Genomic DNA, 19,895 nt, shown 5'->3' with positions numbered 1-19,895 from the left:
AACATTAACATAACATTGATCCCTCTGTGGGATCTCATCTGTGCCCTCAAGGGGTAACATAACCTGTGTTGAGCTGGTTTACATAAACATCATCAAAATCTCTAAGATCATGTATAAAGAGGGATACAACATTCTATGGTCAAGCACACACTAACTTCCATAAAACTCATTACATAACTATACTGTACTTATACATTACAATTTTTTTTTTTGATCATCTCCATTACTAGCTATTACAAAGGCATGACTTCTTTACTCTATCCGGACTCCCGCACTATACTGTACCTGCAAGCCTGGGGGTAAAGGGAGAGGGGTGAGCTAAAAGCCCAGTGAGTAGAGCTAGTAAAACACATTAACACTATGCTCAAATGGAATGCATCATAACACATACAATTCACATAAGGGTTGGGTGAACTCGTCACCAATTAGTCCAAGTTAACTCTGTGCCAGGCCTGTAGAATGGGGTCCTGGTCTTTCCTGTCAGAACATACATTACTTACCATTTTCCAGGGCCTCCTCTGAGCTCCTGGTCTTCGAGTCCCATAACCGTGCCTTACTCTGTGCCAGGCCTGTAGACTGGGGCCTGGTCTTTCTTACTCTGTGCCAGGCCTGTAGCATGGGGCCTGGTCTTCCTGTCTTGGACTAACTGGGTCATCCGACATTCACCCACAACAACAATAACTTATGCAATGCGGCATATTCGTGAAAACTAATGCAATCATCCTATTGCATAATCATGATGCATGAAACATGATAAAGCATTTAATTTAAAAGATTAAGTTTTAGTTCCACTCACCTCTGGCTGACTCTGACAATACCGAAGCAGCTGAACTCACTGCTGGGGTCCTCGGTTCCTCGGGTCCGAACCTACACAGGTGGACTCAAATGAGGGACCAAACATACTTGAACATAACTCTAAAGTATTCCCCAAAAACCCCCTAAAACATCCTGAAAATATGACATAGAGATATGCATGAAATGGCTGAACAGGGCACTTTCGGCGGCACCTTCGGCGGCCGAAAGTCCTGGACAGAGACGAAACTCAGGTAGGTTCGGCGGCACCTTCGGCGGCCGAAAGTCCCAGACAGAGATGAAAGTCTCTTTTCGGGGGCAACTTCGGCAGCCGAAAGGCCTGCCTCCCTAGCCATGTTCGGCGGCCGAAAGTACCTTCGGCTGCCGAACCTGGTTTCTGCCAAAGGGCAGAAACTTGGCTCCCTTAGCACATTTCGCCTCCAAACCTTCCAAACATGCATATTTCTCAACCAAAGCATGCATACCAGTTCCTAGGGGTCTCAAACATACATATACCCCATCTACAACACTTCAACATACTCAAGCAAGCCACATTGTTCAAAACATCAACATTAATCCATAACTCAACATATAACCTAACATGCATTTCTACCCATAGATCTTGCATGAAACTTAGTTAAAACACATAAGGAGCTTAAGATCGGCTCTTACCTCTTGAAGATCGAGAGGGAGACGACCTAAACTTGGAGATCCACGAAAATGAGCTCCTGAGTTCCCAAAGCTCCAAAACTTGTTTCAAAAGCTTAAATCTTCCAAACCAAGTGAAAACAAGTAAAAATCTTTGAAAGATTTAGAGGAAGAACATCAAAAATGGGTGAGGGACGGCGGAAAGCTCACCTTGGCCGAAATGGGGAGAAAAAGCTCGCCCATTTTCGGCTAAGGGACCCTTTTATAGGTGGCTGGCCAGGCCACGTTCGGCGGCCGAACTTGACTTTCGGCGGCCGAACCTTTACTTCCCTAATTCATGCTTTCGGGGGCCTAACGTGCCTCCAAAACGCATGCATGTTCGGCGGCCGAACTTGGCTTTCGGCGGCCGAACCTGGGTTTTCCTCCAAAGATTCTTCATGCAAAAACTCATATAAAATCATACTTAAAATCATTAAAAACATGAAAACATTTCATAAAAACATGATTCTACCCTTCTAGAGGTCTCCGACATCCGTGATTCCACCGGGCGGTAGGAATTCCGATACCGGAGTCTAGCCGGGTATTACATTCTTCCCCCCTTAAGAACATTTGTCCCCGAATGTTCCTCACTAGCACACATAGCATGGCAAAGAACATAACACACATACTAGGCACATAAACACATAGGGATCTAACCTTAAAAGAGATGAGGGTACTGCTGGAGCATAGACTCTCGTGTCTCCCAAGTGCATTCCTCTAGATTGTGGTGGTTCCACAGGACTTTCACCATTGGGATTTCCTTGTTCCTTAGCTTTCTGATCTGGGTGTCTAAGATCCGTATTGGCTGCTCAACATAGGTGAGATCCTCTTGGACCTCCACATCAGGCTCACTAAGAACCTTGCCAGGATCTGACACGAACTTTCTCAACATAGAAACATGGAAAACCGGATGGATTCTCTCCATTGAAGCAGGCAAATCTAGCTTGTACGATACATTCCCAATCTTTTGCAAGACTTCAAAGGGTCCGATGTACCGCGGAGCCAGCTTACCCTTCTTCCCAAAGCGAACCACTCCTTTCATTGGAGACACCTTAAGCAATACCAGATCCCCCTCCTGGAACTCTACTAGCCTTCTGCGGATGTCTGCATAACTCTTCTGTCTGCTTGCAGCTGTCTTGATTCTTTCTCTGATTAAGGGTACCACCCTGCTGGTGATCTCTACTAGTTCAGGCCCTGCCAAGGCCTTTTCTCCAACTTCCTCCCAGCAAACAGGTGACCTGCACTTCCTTCCATATAAAGCTTCATATGGAGCCATCCCAATGCTAGCATGATGGCTGTTATTGTAGGCAAACTCCACCAAAGGTAGATGTTGCCTCCAAGAACCGCCAAAGTCCAGCACACACATTCTTAGCATATCTTCTATGGTTTGGATGGTCCTCTCTGACTGTCCGTCTGTCTGTGGATGGAAGGCAGTGCTAAAATCCAATCTAGTACCCATGGCATTCTGCAGACTCCGCCAAAACCTGGAGGTGAACTGGGGCCCTCTATCTGACACTATAGAAACAGGAACCCCATGCAGTCTGACTATCTCATCAACGTACACCTGCGCCAACTTGTCCACAGAATAGCCACTCCTGACAGGGATGAAGTGAGCAGATTTGGTGAGTCTGTCCACAATCACCCATATGGAGTCCAATCTGTTGGACGTCGCCGGTAACCCCACTACGAAGTCCATAGCTATATTTTCCCATTTCCACTCTGGAATAGGTAGCGGGTTAAGCATTCCAGCCGGCTTCTGATGTTCCAGCTTCACCCTCTGACATACTTCGCAGGCTGACACGAACTGTGCCACTTCTCTCTTCATAGCTGGCCACCAATAAACCTTCTTCAGATCTTGATACATCTTGGTGGCTCCGGGGTGAATGCTGTATCTTGCATTATGAGCCTCTCTCATAATGTCTCCTTTTAGCCCTATGTCATCTGGTACACACAATCGACTCCCATAGCGGAGGATCCCCTTATTGTCGAATCTGAACTCACTGTCCTTGCCTGACTGAATAGTCCTGGCAATCTTCACTAACTCTGGGTCCTCATGCTGTTTCTGAGCCACCTGCTCCAGAAACACGGGTGTCACTTTCATCTGAGCAACCAAGGCACCTGTACCAGACAACTCCAACTGTAGACCTTCATCAATGAGCTTGTAAAACTCCTTCACCACTGGTCTCCTCTCTGCCGTGATGTGGGATAGACTGCCTAGTGACTTCCGGCTTAGGGCGTCTGCCACAACATTCGCCTTACCCGGATGATACTGAATCTTGCAATCATAGTCACTCAGCAACTCTACCCATCTCCTCTGTCTCAAATTTAAGTCTCTTTGACTCAGGATGTATTGCAGGCTTTTATGATCTGTGAAGATCTCACATTTTACCCCATAGAGGTAGTGCCTCCACATCTTGAGTGCAAAGATTACTGCTGCCATCTCAAGGTCATGTGTGGGGTAATTCAACTCATGCTTCTTTAGCTGCCTAGAAGCATAAGCAATTACCCTCTCATTTTGCATCAGTACACAACCCAGTCCCACACGGGACGCATCACAAAAGACTGTGAAGTCCTCTCCACTAGATGGCAGAGCTAAAACTGGTGCTGAAGTCAACCTCTTCTTAAGCTCTTCAAAACTCTCTTCGCACTGGTCGGTCCACAGAAACTTCTGATTCTTCCTGGTTAGTCTGGTCAGAGGAGCTGCTATCTTTGAGAAGTCCTGAACGAACCTCCTGTAGTAACCTGCCAAACCCAAGAAACTCCTGATCTCTGTTACTGAAGTGGGTCTAGGCCAGTTAGCCACAGTTTCTGTTTTCTTGGGGTCTACCTCTATACCATTCTCTGACACTACATGCCCCAAGAACGAAATGCTCCTCAGCCAGAACTCACATTTAGAGAACTTGGCATACAAGCCATGTTCCCTCAAGGTCTGTAGAACCAACCTCAGATGATGGGCATGCTCCTCTGCATTCCTGGAATACACCAAGATATCATCTATGAAGACGATAACGAAGCGATCCAGGTATTGGCTAAACACTCTATTCATGAGGTCCATGAATGCTGCAGGGGCGTTAGTTAACCCAAACGGCATTACAAGGAACTCAAAATGCCCATATCTGGTCCTGAAAGCTGTCTTTGGTACGTCCTCTTCCCTGATCCTCAACTGATGGTACCCCGATCTCAGATCTATTTTGGAGAAACAACCCGCTCCTGCTAGCTGGTCGAATAGATCGTCGATCCTTGGCAATGGGTACTTGTTCTTAGTAGTGACTTTGTTCAACTGTCTGTAGTCGATACAAAGTCTAAGGGATCCATCCTTCTTTCTCACAAACAAAACTGGAGCACCCCAGGGTGAGGTACTCGGTCGGATGAAGCCCTTGTCTACTAGCTCTTGCAACTGCTCCTTCAACTCTTTCAATTCTGCTGGCGCCATCCTGTAGGGAGGGATAGAGATCGGTCGGGTTCCAGGCATCAGTTCTATCTCGAACTCTATCTCCCTAGCAGGTGGTAAACCTGGCAGTTCGTCCGGGAACACATCTAAGAACTCTCTAACCACCGGCACCGAGGCGGGCTCTCTAACCTGACTATTTAGCTCTCTCACATGAGCCAAATACCCCTGACATCCCCTCCTAAGCAACCTACGAGCCTGAAGAGCTGAGATCATACCTCTAGGTGTACCCCTCCTGTCTCCTCTGAAGACAACCTCTGATCCATCCTGACCTCTGAACCTGACTACCTTGTCCCTGCAGTCCAAGGTAGCACCATGGGTAGATAACCAGTCCATCCCTAGAATGACGTCAAAGTCTGTCAAATCTAGAACCACAAGGTCGGCGGACATGCATCTCCCCTCAACAAACACAGGACTACACTGACAGACTGACTCTGCCACTGATGGATCACACTTGGGTCCACTGACCCAGAGAGGACACTCTAACCCAGAGATCATCAATCCCAACCTCGCTACGGCCCTCGGAGCAATAAAAGAATGAGATGCACCAGGGTCCATCAAAGCATAAACATCCGAACAACCTATGACGAGATTACCTGCCACCACGGTGTTGGATGCGTCTGCCTCCTGCTGTGTCATTGTGAAGATCCGTGCTGGGGCTGATGGACCTTCACCTCTGAAACCCGCTGAAGAAGAGGCTGCTCCTCTCCCTCTGCCTCTGCCACTGGCCTGAGTCATGGCTGGAGCTGCTGGCTGCGCTACACTGCCTGAAGCTGTCTGCTGGGACTGAGCCATCGGGGCCGCTCTTGGACAATCTCGAGCTATATGCCCCTCCTGACCACATCTGAAGCAAGTGTTTGTCCCAAATCGACATACTCCCTTGTGTGGCCTACCACACCTCACACATATTGCATTATCCGCACCAGAGCTTGAGCCACTCCCAAATCCCAGACTAGACTTGACCTTGTTCCAGAACTTATTCTTCTTACCCTTGGGTTTACTCCATCTCTTACTGCCTGAAGTTGCTGCACTCAAGGTAGAGGGATCTAACCTTCCCCCTCCCGGAGTTTTAGAACCAGAAGCTTGTGCCACTGTCTGCTTAACTGTCCCCTGAACGATGGCACTAGCCTCCATTCTCCTAGCCATGTCTACTATGGCGTGAAAACTCTCTCTATCTGCTGACTGTACCAAGGAGGAATACCTGGGATGGAGCTTCATGATATACCTCCTCGACTTCTTCTGGTCTGTGCTAAGGTCTTGCCCTGCAAATGGCAGCAACTCCATAAACCTGTCAGTATATTTGTCTACACTCATGTCATCAGTCTGCCTCAACTGCTCGAATTCTATCATCTTCAATTCTCTTGAACTATCAGGGAAAGCCCATCCTGCAAACTCGTTTGCAAACTCTTCCCAAGTCATGCTGTCCACTCTCGGGTTCACATAGTTCTTGAACCACTCCCGTGCCTTCTTGCACTTAAGCGTGAACCCGGCCATCTGAATGGCTCTACTGTCATCCGCCCCTATCTCATCTGTAATTGCCTTGACCCGCTCCAAGTACACGAACGGATCATCACCGGTTTCAAACTGGGGAGCACCCAGCTTCATATAGTCTGTCATCTTAACCTTGCTCCCACTGGCTGAGCTAGGTCTAGGTGGCTGAACAACTGGGGCTGCTGGTTCTGCAGGTGGTGGAGATGGTGCAACATTTTCTGAGGTAGGGTTTGCTGGATTTGGATAATAGGGTGGAGGTGGATACATTGGGTATTGTGAATATGGTGGGTAGTATGGTGGGTATGGCATCTGTGTGGGATAAGGGGTGAAACTAGGGTAATCCGATGTACCTCCCATCGAATACCCGGGATGTTGTGAGAAATGTGGGTAGTGAGGTGGCTGTACAAATCCCGAGGCCTGAGTGCCTCCTTGGGACTCTCCCATTCCTTCTTCTGGCATACTGACTCCCAAACTGCCATCCCTCCTCTGTTCCACGTCCATATCATCCCCCAAATCCTCTGACGCTCCTCCCTGAACTGTTCCTCTGACTGACCTGCTTCTACCCAGATCCAGAGACCTTCTAGGGTCTCTTGCTACTCTGTCCCTGTTGGACCTGCTTGACATTGCCCTAGGCAATGTAGGAGGACGGGCGCTCATGCCCTCATCCTCAGGTGGTACTCCAGTCAACCTTGCTGATCGACGAGTTCCTCTCATCCTGTTTTCTGAAAAACAGTATACAGCACATAAACATCAGCATCATATGGTTCATGTGGGCACACATGAACCCGCATCACATATCATAGCATATCATCAATGCACATGCATATTATCATGGCATTTCACATCATCATGCAAGACAGGACTCCACATCCTATCCTAGTGGACATGATCTTTTCCTATTGTGCTTGACCTTCTATAACCTCTATGAGCCCGACACTCTAGGTCCGACCATATGAACCTAGGGCTCTGATACCATTCTGTAACGACCCGAAAATCGGACCGTTACCGGCGCTAGGATCCGGGTCGACTTAAGGCCGCCGGGACCCGTAGCAAGCCTGACATAAAACCTGTGAACCTGTATAATCCCATACATGATCAACAACATGCATAAAAAAAATTAAAACTTTTCTTTACATATTCATCAACCAAACTCAACCTGTGCATAACATTAACATAACATTGATCCCTCTGTGGGATCTCATCTGTGCCCTCAAGGGGTAACATAACCTGTGTTGAGCTGGTTTACATAAACATCATCAAAATCTCTAAGATCATGTATAAAGAGGGATACAACATTCTATGGTCAAGCACACACTAACTTCCATAAAACTCATTACATAACTATACTGTACTTATACATTACAATTTTTTTTTGATCATCTCCATTACTAGCTATTACAAAGGCATGACTTCTTTACTCTATCCGGACTCCCGCACTATACTGTACCTGCAAGCCTGGGGGTAAAGGGAGAGGGGTGAGCTAAAAGCCCAGTGAGTAGAGCTAGTAAAACACATTAACACTATGCTCAAATGGAATGCATCATAACACATACAATTCACATAAGGGTTGGGTGAACTCGTCACCAATTAGTCCAAGTTAACTCTGTGCCAGGCCTGTAGAATGGGGTCCTGGTCTTTCCTGTCAGAACATACATTACTTACCATTTTCCAGGGCCTCCTCTGAGCTCCTGGTCTTCGAGTCCCATAACCGTGCCTTACTCTGTGCCAGGCCTGTAGACTGGGGCCTGGTCTTTCTTACTCTGTGCCAGGCCTGTAGCATGGGGCCTGGTCTTCCTGTCTTGGACTAACTGGGTCATCCGACATTCACCCACAACAACAATAACTTATGCAATGCGGCATATTCGTGAAAACTAATGCAATCATCCTATTGCATAATCATGATGCATGAAACATGATAAAGCATTTAATTTAAAAGATTAAGTTTTAGTTCCACTCACCTCTGGCTGACTCTGACAATACCGAAGCAGCTGAACTCACTGCTGGGGTCCTCGGTTCCTCGGGTCCGAACCTACACAGGTGGACTCAAATGAGGGACCAAACATACTTGAACATAACTCTAAAGTATTCCCCAAAAACCCCCTAAAACATCCTGAAAATATGACATAGAGATATGCATGAAATGGCTGAACAGGGCACTTTCGGCGGCACCTTCGGCGGCCGAAAGTCCTGGACAGAGACGAAACTCAGGTAGGTTCGGCGGCACCTTCGGCGGCCGAAAGTCCCAGACAGAGATGAAAGTCTCTTTTCGGGGGCAACTTCGGCAGCCGAAAGGCCTGCCTCCCTAGCCATGTTCGGCGGCCGAAAGTACCTTCGGCTGCCGAACCTGGTTTCTGCCAAAGGGCAGAAACTTGGCTCCCTTAGCACATTTCGCCTCCAAACCTTCCAAACATGCATATTTCTCAACCAAAGCATGCATACCAGTTCCTAGGGGTCTCAAACATACATATACCCCATCTACAACACTTCAACATACTCAAGCAAGCCACATTGTTCAAAACATCAACATTAATCCATAACTCAACATATAACCTAACATGCATTTCTACCCATAGATCTTGCATGAAACTTAGTTAAAACACATAAGGAGCTTAAGATCGGCTCTTACCTCTTGAAGATCGAGAGGGAGACGACCTAAACTTGGAGATCCACGAAAATGAGCTCCTGAGTTCCCAAAGCTCCAAAACTTGTTTCAAAAGCTTAAATCTTCCAAACCAAGTGAAAACAAGTAAAAATCTTTGAAAGATTTAGAGGAAGAACATCAAAAATGGGTGAGGGACGGCGGAAAGCTCACCTTGGCCGAAATGGGGAGAAAAAGCTCGCCCATTTTCGGCTAAGGGACCCTTTTATAGGTGGCTGGCCAGGCCACGTTCGGGGGCCGAATGTGCCTCCGCATCCATGCAAAGTTCGGCGGCCGAACTTGACTTTCGGCGGCCGAACCTTTACTTCCCTAATTCATGCTTTCGGGGGCCTAACGTGCCTCCAAAACGCATGCATGTTCGGCGGCCGAACTTGGCTTTCGGCGGCCGAACCTGGGTTTTCCTCCAAAGATTCTTCATGCAAAAACTCATATAAAATCATACTTAAAATCATTAAAAACATGAAAACATTTCATAAAAACATGATTCTACCCTTCTAGAGGTCTCCGACATCCGTGATTCCACCGGGCGGTAAGAATTTCGATACCGGAGTCTAGCCGGGTATTACATCCAGGTTTAGCCGACGAATCTTATGTTCGGCCGCCAAACATGGCATGCATGCGGAGGCACGTTTGGCCCCCGAATGTGGCCTGGCCAGCCACCTATAAAGGGGTTCCTTAGCCGAAACGAGTGAGCTTTTCTCCCCATTTTCGGCCAAGGTGAGCTCTCCGCCATCCCTCACCGATCTTGAGTTTTTCCTTCGATTCTTTCATGATTTTTACGAGTTTTCATCTTTGTTTTGAAGATTTTTGAGCAAAGAGCAAGTTTTGAAGCTTGGAAGGCTCAGGAGCTCTCTCCCTCCGTTCTCCAAGTTTAGGTCGCCTCCCCTCTCGATCTTCAAGAGGTAAGGGTCGATCTTGAGCTTATAATATGTTTTAAACAAGTTTTAAGTTGATTCATGGAGTAGAAATGCATGTTTAGGTTAGTTGAGCTTTGATAGGGTTTATGTGAATATGTGGACAATGTGGATTGTTTATGTATGTTTGATGTGTTGTAGTTGAGGTTTAGGATAGTTTGAAGCCCCTAGGAGCTTATGTATGAATGTATGCATGTTGTGGGAGAGTTGTATGCATGATTGTATGGTTTGGGAGGCTTTGGAGCTTGAGGAGCCGAGTTTCTACCCCTTGGTAGAAACCAGGTTCGGCAGCCGAAGGGACTTTCGGCCGCCGAACCTGCCTGTGAGGCAAGCCTTTCGGCTGCCAAAGCCTGCCCCCGAAGATGGACTTTCGTCTCTAGAGGGGGACTTTCGGCCGCCGACGGTGCCGCCGAACCTGCCTGACTTTCAGCTCTGGAGGGACTTTCGGCCGCCGAACCTGCCGCCGAAAGTGCCCTGTTCAGCCTTCCTTTGCATGATTTGTATGAATGTTTTGAGCTGTTTTAGGGGGGTTTTTGGGGAGTATTTTAGAGTCATGTTCATGTATGTTTGGTCCCTCATTTGAGTCCACCCGTGTAGGTTCGGACCCGAGGAACCGAGGACCCCAGCAGTGAGTCAGCTGCTTCAGAGTCTGGTCAGAGCTAGCCAGAGGTGAGTGGAATAACTCTTTATGCTTTAAAATAAATAAATCAATTTTAGCATGATTCACGCATCATAAATGCCATGAGATATGATAGGGTGTTTGCATTAGAATTCACGAATATGTTGCATTGCATAATTTGATGATGATGTGGATGAATGTTGGATGATCCTTTAGTCCTCGTATGATATGATATGATGTGATATGGTATGGTATGGAAGTCCAGGTCGAGGCCCATTCTATGCCCCTGGCACTATGGTAAGAGAAAGACCAGGTCGAGGCCCATTCTACGCCCCTGGCATTATTAGAATGTTGTGTTATGTATGTTATGGTAAGAGAAAGACCAGGTCGAGGCCCATTCTACGCCCCTGGCACTATTGGAATGTGTTGAGGACTATTGGTGACAAATTCATCCTTGATGTAATTAGCTGTATTGTGATGCATTCCATGATATCATATGTTTTAAATATAATGTTTTATTATTCTGCTCACTGGGCTTTATAGCTCACCCCTCTCCCTTAACCCCCAGGATTGCAGGTACAGGGTAGACCAGGAGGTCAGTAGGAGTAGAGTCTGGTATATGTAATAGATAGTTGTGGACATGAATATGATGTAATGTAAAAGTATAGTATTGTACTGTTATGTAATGATGGTTATGGAAGTTTAGAGTTGTGCTTGACCATAGTATGTCATTTATCCCTTTATGAGTACATGATCTTTTTATTGATGTTTATGTAAATCAAACTTAATTTGTCATGATATGTTACCCCATTGGAGTATTTGATGAGGACTCTAAGGTGGGGTTAATGTTAATGGTTATGATTATGGATAATGTATGTACAAGTTGAGTTTGGGAAATGAATGAAAAGAAAAGTTTAAAATTTTTATGTATGTTGTTGATCATGTATGGTATTAAACAGGTTCACAGGATGTATGTCAGGCTTGCTATGGGTCCCGGCGGCCTTATGCTGATCTGGATCCTAGCGCCGGTAGCGGTCCGATTTCCGGGTCGGTACAGATTGGTATCAGAGCCCTAGGTTCATATGGTCGGACCTAGAGTGTCGGGCTCATAGATGTTCTAGAAGGTCAAGCACAATAGGAAAAATCATGTCCACTAGGATAGGATGTAGAGTCCTGTCTTGAATGATGATGTGAAATGCCATGATTATATGAATGTGCATTAATGTTATGCTATGATATGTGATGTATGTGATGCGGGTTCATGTGTTTGCACATGAACCATTTAATGCTAATGTTTATGTGATGCGTGTTGTTTTTTCAAAAAACAGGATGACAGGAACTCGTCGATCTGCACGATTGACTGGAGTACCGCCCCAGGACGAGGGCACGGATGCCCATCCTCCTACATTGCCTAGGGCAATGTCCAGTAGGTCCAGCAGAGAAAGAGCAGTAAGAGACCCTAAAAGGTCTTTGGATCTGGGAAGAAGCAGATCAGTAAGGGGAACAGTGCAAGGTGGAATGTCAGAGGATATGGGGGATCAGATGGATGTGGATCAGAGGAGGGATGGCAGTCTCGGAGTAAGTATGTCGGAAGAGGGAGTGGGAGAATCCCAAGGAGGCACTCAGGCCTCGGGATTTGTTCAGCCACCTTACTACCCACCCTTTTCACAAAATCCCGGGTATTCGATGGGAGGTACATCGGATTACCCTAGCTTTAATCCTTATCCCACACACATGCCATACCCACCTTACTACCCACCATACCCACAGTACCCTATGTATCCACCCCCACCCTACCATCCAAATCCAGCAAACCCTACCCCAGGGGATGCTGCACCTCCTCCACCACCAGCAGCACCTACTGTCCCAGAAACCCAAATGCCTAAACCTAGCTCATCTGGAGGGAGCAAGGTCAAGATGACCGACTACATGAAGCTGGGTGCTCCCCAGTTTGAAACCGGTGATGACCCGTTTGTGTACCTGGAGAGGGTCAAGATGATAACAGATGAGATAGGAGCTGATGACAGTAGAGCCATTCAGATGGCTGGGTTCACACTAAAGTGCAAGAAGGCCCGAGAGTGGTTTAAGAATTATGTGAGCCCGAGGGTGGATAGCATGTCATGGGAGGAGTTTGCTAATGAATTTGCAGGATGGGCTTTCCCTGACAGTTCAAGGGAATTGAAGATGATTGAGTTCGAGTAGTTGAGGCAGACGGTTGAGATGAGTGTAGACGAGTACATAGACAGGTTTTTGGAGCTGTTGCCGTTTGCTGGGCAGAATCTGGACACAGATCAGAAGAAGTCAAGGAGGTATATCATGAAGCTCCATTCCAGGTATTCCTCCTTGATTCAGTCAGCAGAGAGGGAGAGTTTCCATGCCATTGTGGATATGGCTCGGAGGATGGAGGCTAGTGCAATCATTGAAGGGAAGGTCAAGCAGTCTGTGGTACAGCCTTCTGGTTCCAAAACCCCAGGTGGGGGGAGATTAGACCCTTCTTCTCTGAGTTCAAGTAGTAAAAAGTGGGGTAAAGCCAAGCCAAAGAAGAACAAGTTCTGGAACAAGATCAAGTCAGGTCTGGGATTAGGAAGTGGCTCGAGCTCAGGTGCAGATAATGCATTATGCAAGAAATGTGGAAAGCCGCACAAAGGAGTATGTCTGGTTGGGAAGTCAGCCTGCTTCAGATGCGAGCAGGAGGGACACATAGCACGGGAGTGTCCTAGAGCAGCTTTTGTGGCACAGTCTCAGCAGACAGCTTCGGGTAGTGTGGCTCAGCCAGTAGCTCCAGCCGTGACTCAGGCTAGTGGCAGAGGTCAAGGGACAGGGGTAGCCTCTTCTTCAGCGGGTTTTAGGGGTGAGGGTCAATCAGCTCCAGCACGGATCTTCACCATGACTCAGCAGGAGGCAAATACATCAAACACGGTGGTGTCAAGTAATCTCATCATTGGTTGTTCTGATGTTTATGCCTTAATGGACCCTGGTGCATCGCATTCTTTCATTGCTCCGAGGGCTGTCGAGAGGTTGGGATTGATGGTCTCTGGGTTAGAGTGTCCCCTATGGGTCAGTGGACCCAAGTGTGACCCGTCAGTGGCAGAGTCAGTCTGCCAGTGTAGTCCAGTTTTTGTTGAGGGAAGATGCTTTTTCGCCGACCTTGTGGTTCTAGATTTGACAGATTTTGACGTCATTCTAGGGATGGATTGGCTATCTACCCATGGTGCTACCTTAGATTGCAGAGACAAGGTAGTCAAGTTCAGATGTCAGGATGGGTCAGAGGTTATCTTCAGATGAGACAGGAGGGGTACACCTAGAGGTTTGATATCAGCCCTACAGGCTCGTAGGCTGCTCAGGAGAGGTTGTTAGGGTTTTCTAACTCATGTGAGAGAGCTAGACAGTCATGTCAGAGAGCCCGCCTCAGTGCCAGTGGTCAGAGAGTTCTTAGATGTTTTCCCAGACGAGCTGCCAGGTTTACCACCTGCTAGGGAGATAGAGTTTGAAATTGAATTGATGCCTGGAACCAGACTGATCTCTATCCCTCCCTACAGGATGGCACCAGCGGAATTGAAGGAGCTTAAGGAGCAGTTGCAGGAGTTGGTAGATAAGGGCTTCATCCGACCGAGTACCTCACCTTGGGGTGCTCCAGTGCTGTTTGTGAAAAAGAAAGATGGATCCCTTAGACTTTGTATCGACTACAGACAGTTGAACAAGGTCACTACCAAGAATAAGTACCCATTGCCAAGGATCGACGATCTATTTGACCAGCTAGCCGGAGCAGGTTGTTTCTCCAAGATAGATCTGAGATCGGGGTACCATCAGCTGAGGATAAGAGAAGAGGATGTACCAAAGACAGCATTCAGGACCAGATATGGGCACTATGAGTTCCTTATGATGCCGTTCGGGTTAACCAATGCCCCTGCAGCATTCATGGATCTCATGAACAGAGTATTTAGCCAATACCTGGATCACTTTGTTATTGTCTTCATAGATGATATCTTAGTGTATTCCAGGAATGCAGAGGAGCATGCCCATCATCTGAAGTTAGTTCTGCAGACCTTGAGGGAACATGGCTTGTATGCCAAGTTCTCCAAGTGTGAATTCTGCCTGAGGAGCATTTCCTTCTTGGGGCATGTGGTGTCAGAAAATGGAATAGAGATGGACCCCAAGAAAGTGGAAGCTGTAGCTAATTGGCCTAGACCCACCACAGTGACTGAGATCAAGAGCTTCTTGGGTTTGGCAGGTTACTACAGGAGGTTTGTTCAGGACTTCTCTAAGATTGCAGCTCCCATGACCAGATTAACTAAGAAGAACCAGAGGTTTGTATGGACCGACCAGTGTGAAGAAAGCTTTGAGGAGCTCAAGAAGAGGTTGACTTCAGCACCGGTGTTAGCTCTGCCAACTAGTAATGAGGACTTCACAGTCTATTGCGATGCGTCCCGTGTGGGACTGGGTTGTGTGCTGATGCAGAATGAAAGGGTGATTCTTATGCTTCTAGGCAGCTGAAGAAGCACGAGTTGAATTACCCTACACATGACCTGGAAATGGCAGCAGTAATCTTTGCACTCAAGATGTGGAGGCATTACCTTTATGGGGTTAAATGTGAGATCTTCACAGATCATAAGAGCCTGCAGTACATCCTGAGTCAGAGAGAGCTGAATCTGAGGCAGAAAAGATGGGTAGAACTGCTTAGTGATTATGATTGCAAAATTCAGTACCATCCGGGTAAGGTGAATGTTGTGGCAGACGCCCTAAGCTGGAAATCACTAGGTAGTCTATCCCACATCACAGCAGAGAGGAGACCGGTGGTGAAAGAGTTTTATAAGCTCGTTAATGAAGGTCTACAGATGGAGTTGTCTGGTACAGGTGCTTTAGTAGCCCAGATGAGAGTGACACCTGTGTTTCTGGAGCAGGTGGCTCAGAAATAGCACGAGGACTCAGAGTTAGTGAAGATTGCCAGGACTGTTCAGTCACACAAGAATGAAGAGTTCAGATTTGATGATAAGGGGATCCTCCGCTTTGGGAACAGATTGTGTGTGCCAGACGACGTGGGATTGAAAGGAGACATTATGAGAGAGGCTCATAATGCCAGATACAGTGTTCACCCTGGAGCTACCAAGATGTATCAGGATCTGAAGAAAGTTTATTGGTGGCCAGCTATGAAGAGGGAAGTGGCACAGTTTGTGTCAGCCTGCGAAGTGTGTCAAAGGGTGAAGCTAGAACATTAGAAGCCAGCTGGAATGCTTAACCCACTGTCAATTCCAGAGTGGAAATGGGAGAATATCGCCATGGATTTTATGGTGGGATTACCGGCAACATCCAACAGATTAGACTCCATATGGGTGATTGTAGATAGACTCACCAAATCTGCTCACTTCATCCCTGTTAGGAGCAACTACTCTGTGAATAAGTTAGCGCAGGTGTATGTTGATGAAGTGGTAAGACTGCATGGGGTTCCTGTTTCGATAGTGTCTGATAGAGGGCCCCAGTTCACCTCCAGGTTTTGGTGAAGTCTGCAGAGTGCTATGGATACCAGGTTAGATTTCAGTACTGCCTTCCATCCCCAGACTGATGGACAGTCAGAGAGGACCATCCAGACAATAGAGGATATGCTCAGAATGTGTGTGCTAGATTTTGGTGATTCTTGGAGGCAGCATCTACCCTTGGTGAAGTTTGCCTACAATAATAACCATCATGCTAGCATAGGGATGGCTCCATATGAAGCTTTGTATGGAAGGAAGTGCAGATCACCTGTTTGCTGGGAAGAAGTTGGAGAAAAGGCCTTGGCAGGGCCTGAGCTTGTAGAGATCACCAGCAGAGTGGTGCCCATAATCAGAGAAAGAATCAAGACTGCTGCAAGCAGGCAAAAGAGTTATGCAGATGTCCGCAGAAGGCAAGTAGAGTTTCAGGAGGGGGATTTGGTATTGCTCAAGGTGTCTCCAATGAAAGGGGTGATTCGGTTCGGGAAGAAAGGTAAGCTAGCTCCACAGTACATCGGACCCTTTGAGATCTTGCAAAAGATCGAGAATGTATCGTACAAGCTGGACTTGCCTGCTTCAATGGAGAGAATCCATCCGGTTTTCCATGTTTCTATGTTAAGAAAGTTCGTGTCAAATCCGGGCAAGGTTCTTAGTGAGCCTGATGTGGAGATCCAAGAGGATCTCACCTATCTCGAGCAGCCAGTATGGATTCTAGACACCCAGATCAGAAAGCTAAGGAACAAGGAAATCCTGATGGTGAAAGTCCTTTGGAATCACCACAACATCGAAGAGTGTACCTGGGAGACACGGGAGTCCATGCTCCAGCAATATCCTCATCTCTTCTAAGGTGAGTGTTTTGCTTCCCTATGTGTATGATTATGTGTTTTATGTATATGTATGTATGTTATGTTGTATGCTTTGTATGTGCTAGTTGAGGAACATTCGGGGACGAATGTTCTTAAGGGGGGGAGAATGTAATACCCGGCTAAACTCCGGTATCAGAATTCCTACCGTCCGGTGGAATCTCGGATGTCGGAAACCTCTAGAAGGGTAAAACCATGTTTTCATAAAATGTTTTAATGTATTTTATGGTTTTAAGTAAAAAGAAAATGATTTTTTTGCATGAAAATAGCTTTGGAGGAAAACCCAGGTTCGGCCGCCGAACATCCATGCACTTCGGGAGTACCTTAGGCCCCCGAAGGCATAAGTGAGGGAAGTCCAGGTTCAGCCGCCGAATCTTATGTTCGGCCGCCGAACATGGTATGCATGCAGAGGCACGTTCGGCCCCCGAATGTGGCCTGGCCAGCCACCTATAAAGGGGTTCCTTAGCCGAAACGGGCGAGCTTTTCTCCCCATTTTCGGCCAAGGTGAGCTCTCCGCCATCCCTCGTCGATCTTGAGTTTTTCCTTCGATTCTTTCATGATTTTTACGAGTTTTCATCTTTGTTTTGAAGATTTTTGAGCAAAGAGCAAGTTTTGAAGCTTGGAAGACTCAGGAGCTCTCTCCCTCCATTCTCCAAGTTTAGGTCGCCTCCCCTCTCGATCTTCAAGAGGTAAGGGTCGATCTTGAGCTTATAATATGTTTTAAACAAGTTTTAAGTTGATTCATGGAGTAGAAAAGCATGTTTAGGTTAGTTGAGCTTTGATAGGGTTTATGTGAATATGTGGACAATGTGGATTGTTTATGTATGTTTGATGTGTTGTAGTTGAGGTTTAGGATAGTTTGAAGCCCGTAGGAGCTTATGTATGAATGTATGTATGTTAGGAGCTTATGTATGAATGTATGTATGTTGTGAGAGAGTTGTATGCATGATTATATGGTTTGGGAGGCTTTGGAGCTTGAGGAGCCGAGTTTCTGCCCCTTGGCAGAAACCAGGTTCGGCACCCGAAGGGACTTTCGGCCGCTGAACCTGCCTGTGAGGCAAGCCTTTCAGCTGCCGAAGCCTGCCCCCGAAGATGGACTTTCGTCTCTGGAGGGGGACTTTCGGTTGCCGAAGGTGCCGCCGAACCTGCCTGACTTTCGGCTCTGGAGGGACTTTCGGCCGCCGAACCTGCCGCCGAAAGTGCCCTGTTCAGCCTTCCTTTGCATGATTTGTATGAATGTTTTGAGGTGTTTTAGGGGGGTTTTTGGGGAGTATTTTAGAGTCATATTCATGTATGTTTGGTCCCTCATTTGAGTCCACCCATGTAGGTTCGGACCCGAGGAACCGAGGACCCCAGCAGTGAGTCAGCTGCTTCAGAGTCTGGTCAGAGCTAGCCAGAGGTGAGTGGAATAACTCTTTATGCTTTAAAATAAATAAATCAATTTTAGCATGATTCACGCATCATAAATGCCATGAGATATGATAGGGTGTTTGCATTAGAATTCACGAATATGTTGCATTGCATAATTTGATGATGATGTGGATGAATGTTGGATGATCCTTTAGTCCTCGTATGATATGATATGATGTGATATGGTATGGTATGGAAGTCCAGGTCGAGGCCCATTCTACGCCCCTGGCACTATGGTAAGAGAAAGACTAGGTCGAGGGCCATTCTACGCCCCTGGCATTATTGGAATGTTATGTTATGTATGTTATGGTAAGAGAAGACCAGGTCGAGACCCATTCTACACCCCTGGCACTATTGGAATGTGTTGAGGACTATTGGTGACAAATTCATCCTTGATGTGATTAGCTGTGTTGTGATGCATTCCATGATATCATATGTTTTAAATATAATGTTTTATTATTCTGCTCACTGGGCTTTATAGCTCACCCCTCTCCCTTAACCCCCAGGATTGCAGGTACAGGGTAGACCAGGAGGTCAGCAGGAGTAGAGTCTGGTATATGTAATAGATAGTTGTGGACATGAATATGATGTAATGTAAAAGTATAGTATTATACTGTTATGTAATGATGGTTATGGAAGTTTAGAGTTGTGCTTGACCATAGTATGTTGTTTATCCCTTTATGAGTACATGATCTTTTTATTGATGTTTATGTAAACCAAACTTAATTTGTCATGATAGGTTACCCCATTGGAGTATTTGATGAGGACTCCGAGGTGGGGTTAATGTTAATGGTTATGATTATGGATAATGTATGTACAGGTTGAGTTTGGGAAATGAATGAAAATAAAAGTTTAAAATTTTTATGTATGTTGTTGATCATGTATGGGATTAAACAAGTTCACAGGATGTATGTCAGGCTTGCTACGGGTCCCGGCGGCCTTATGCTGATCTGGATCCTAGCGCCGGTAGCAGTCCGATTTCCAGGTCTTTACAGGTCTGATCCTACACAGGTGGACTCAAATGAGGGACCAAACATACTTTATCATAACTCTAAACATCTCCCAAAAAACCCCCCAAAACATCATAAAACAATCATAGAAAACATGCAAAGGAAGGCTGGACAGGGCACTTTCGGCGGCAGGTTTGGCGGCCGAAAGTCCTTCCAGAGTCGAAAGCTAGGCAGGTTCGGTGGTAGGTTCGGCGGCCGAAACTCCCCTCCAGAGCCGAAAGTCCAAACTTTTGGGGGCGAGTTTAGGCGGCCTAAAGCTGCCTCCAGGCAGGTTCGGCGGCCGAACATAGTTTCGGCGGCCGAACCTGAGTTCTTCCAGAATGGCAGAACTCAGCCTCTCATGCACATTTTGCCTCCCAAACCTTCCAAACTCAAGAACAACACTCACAAGCATGCATAAACATATATTCAAGCATATAGGGGTCTCAAACTAGCCTAAACCCCAACAAACGCCTTTAACATACATTTATCAAAAAGGGTACATAAACCCTAACATTTTGCATTTACTCTAATCATGCATCAAAACCCCATAAC

The sequence above is a fragment of the Manihot esculenta genome, chromosome 2 (assembly GCF_001659605.2).
Source record: "Manihot esculenta cultivar AM560-2 chromosome 2, M.esculenta_v8, whole genome shotgun sequence".
Classification (NCBI taxonomy): Eukaryota; Viridiplantae; Streptophyta; class Magnoliopsida; order Malpighiales; family Euphorbiaceae; genus Manihot; species Manihot esculenta.
This window is presented reverse-complemented; position numbering follows the sequence as displayed.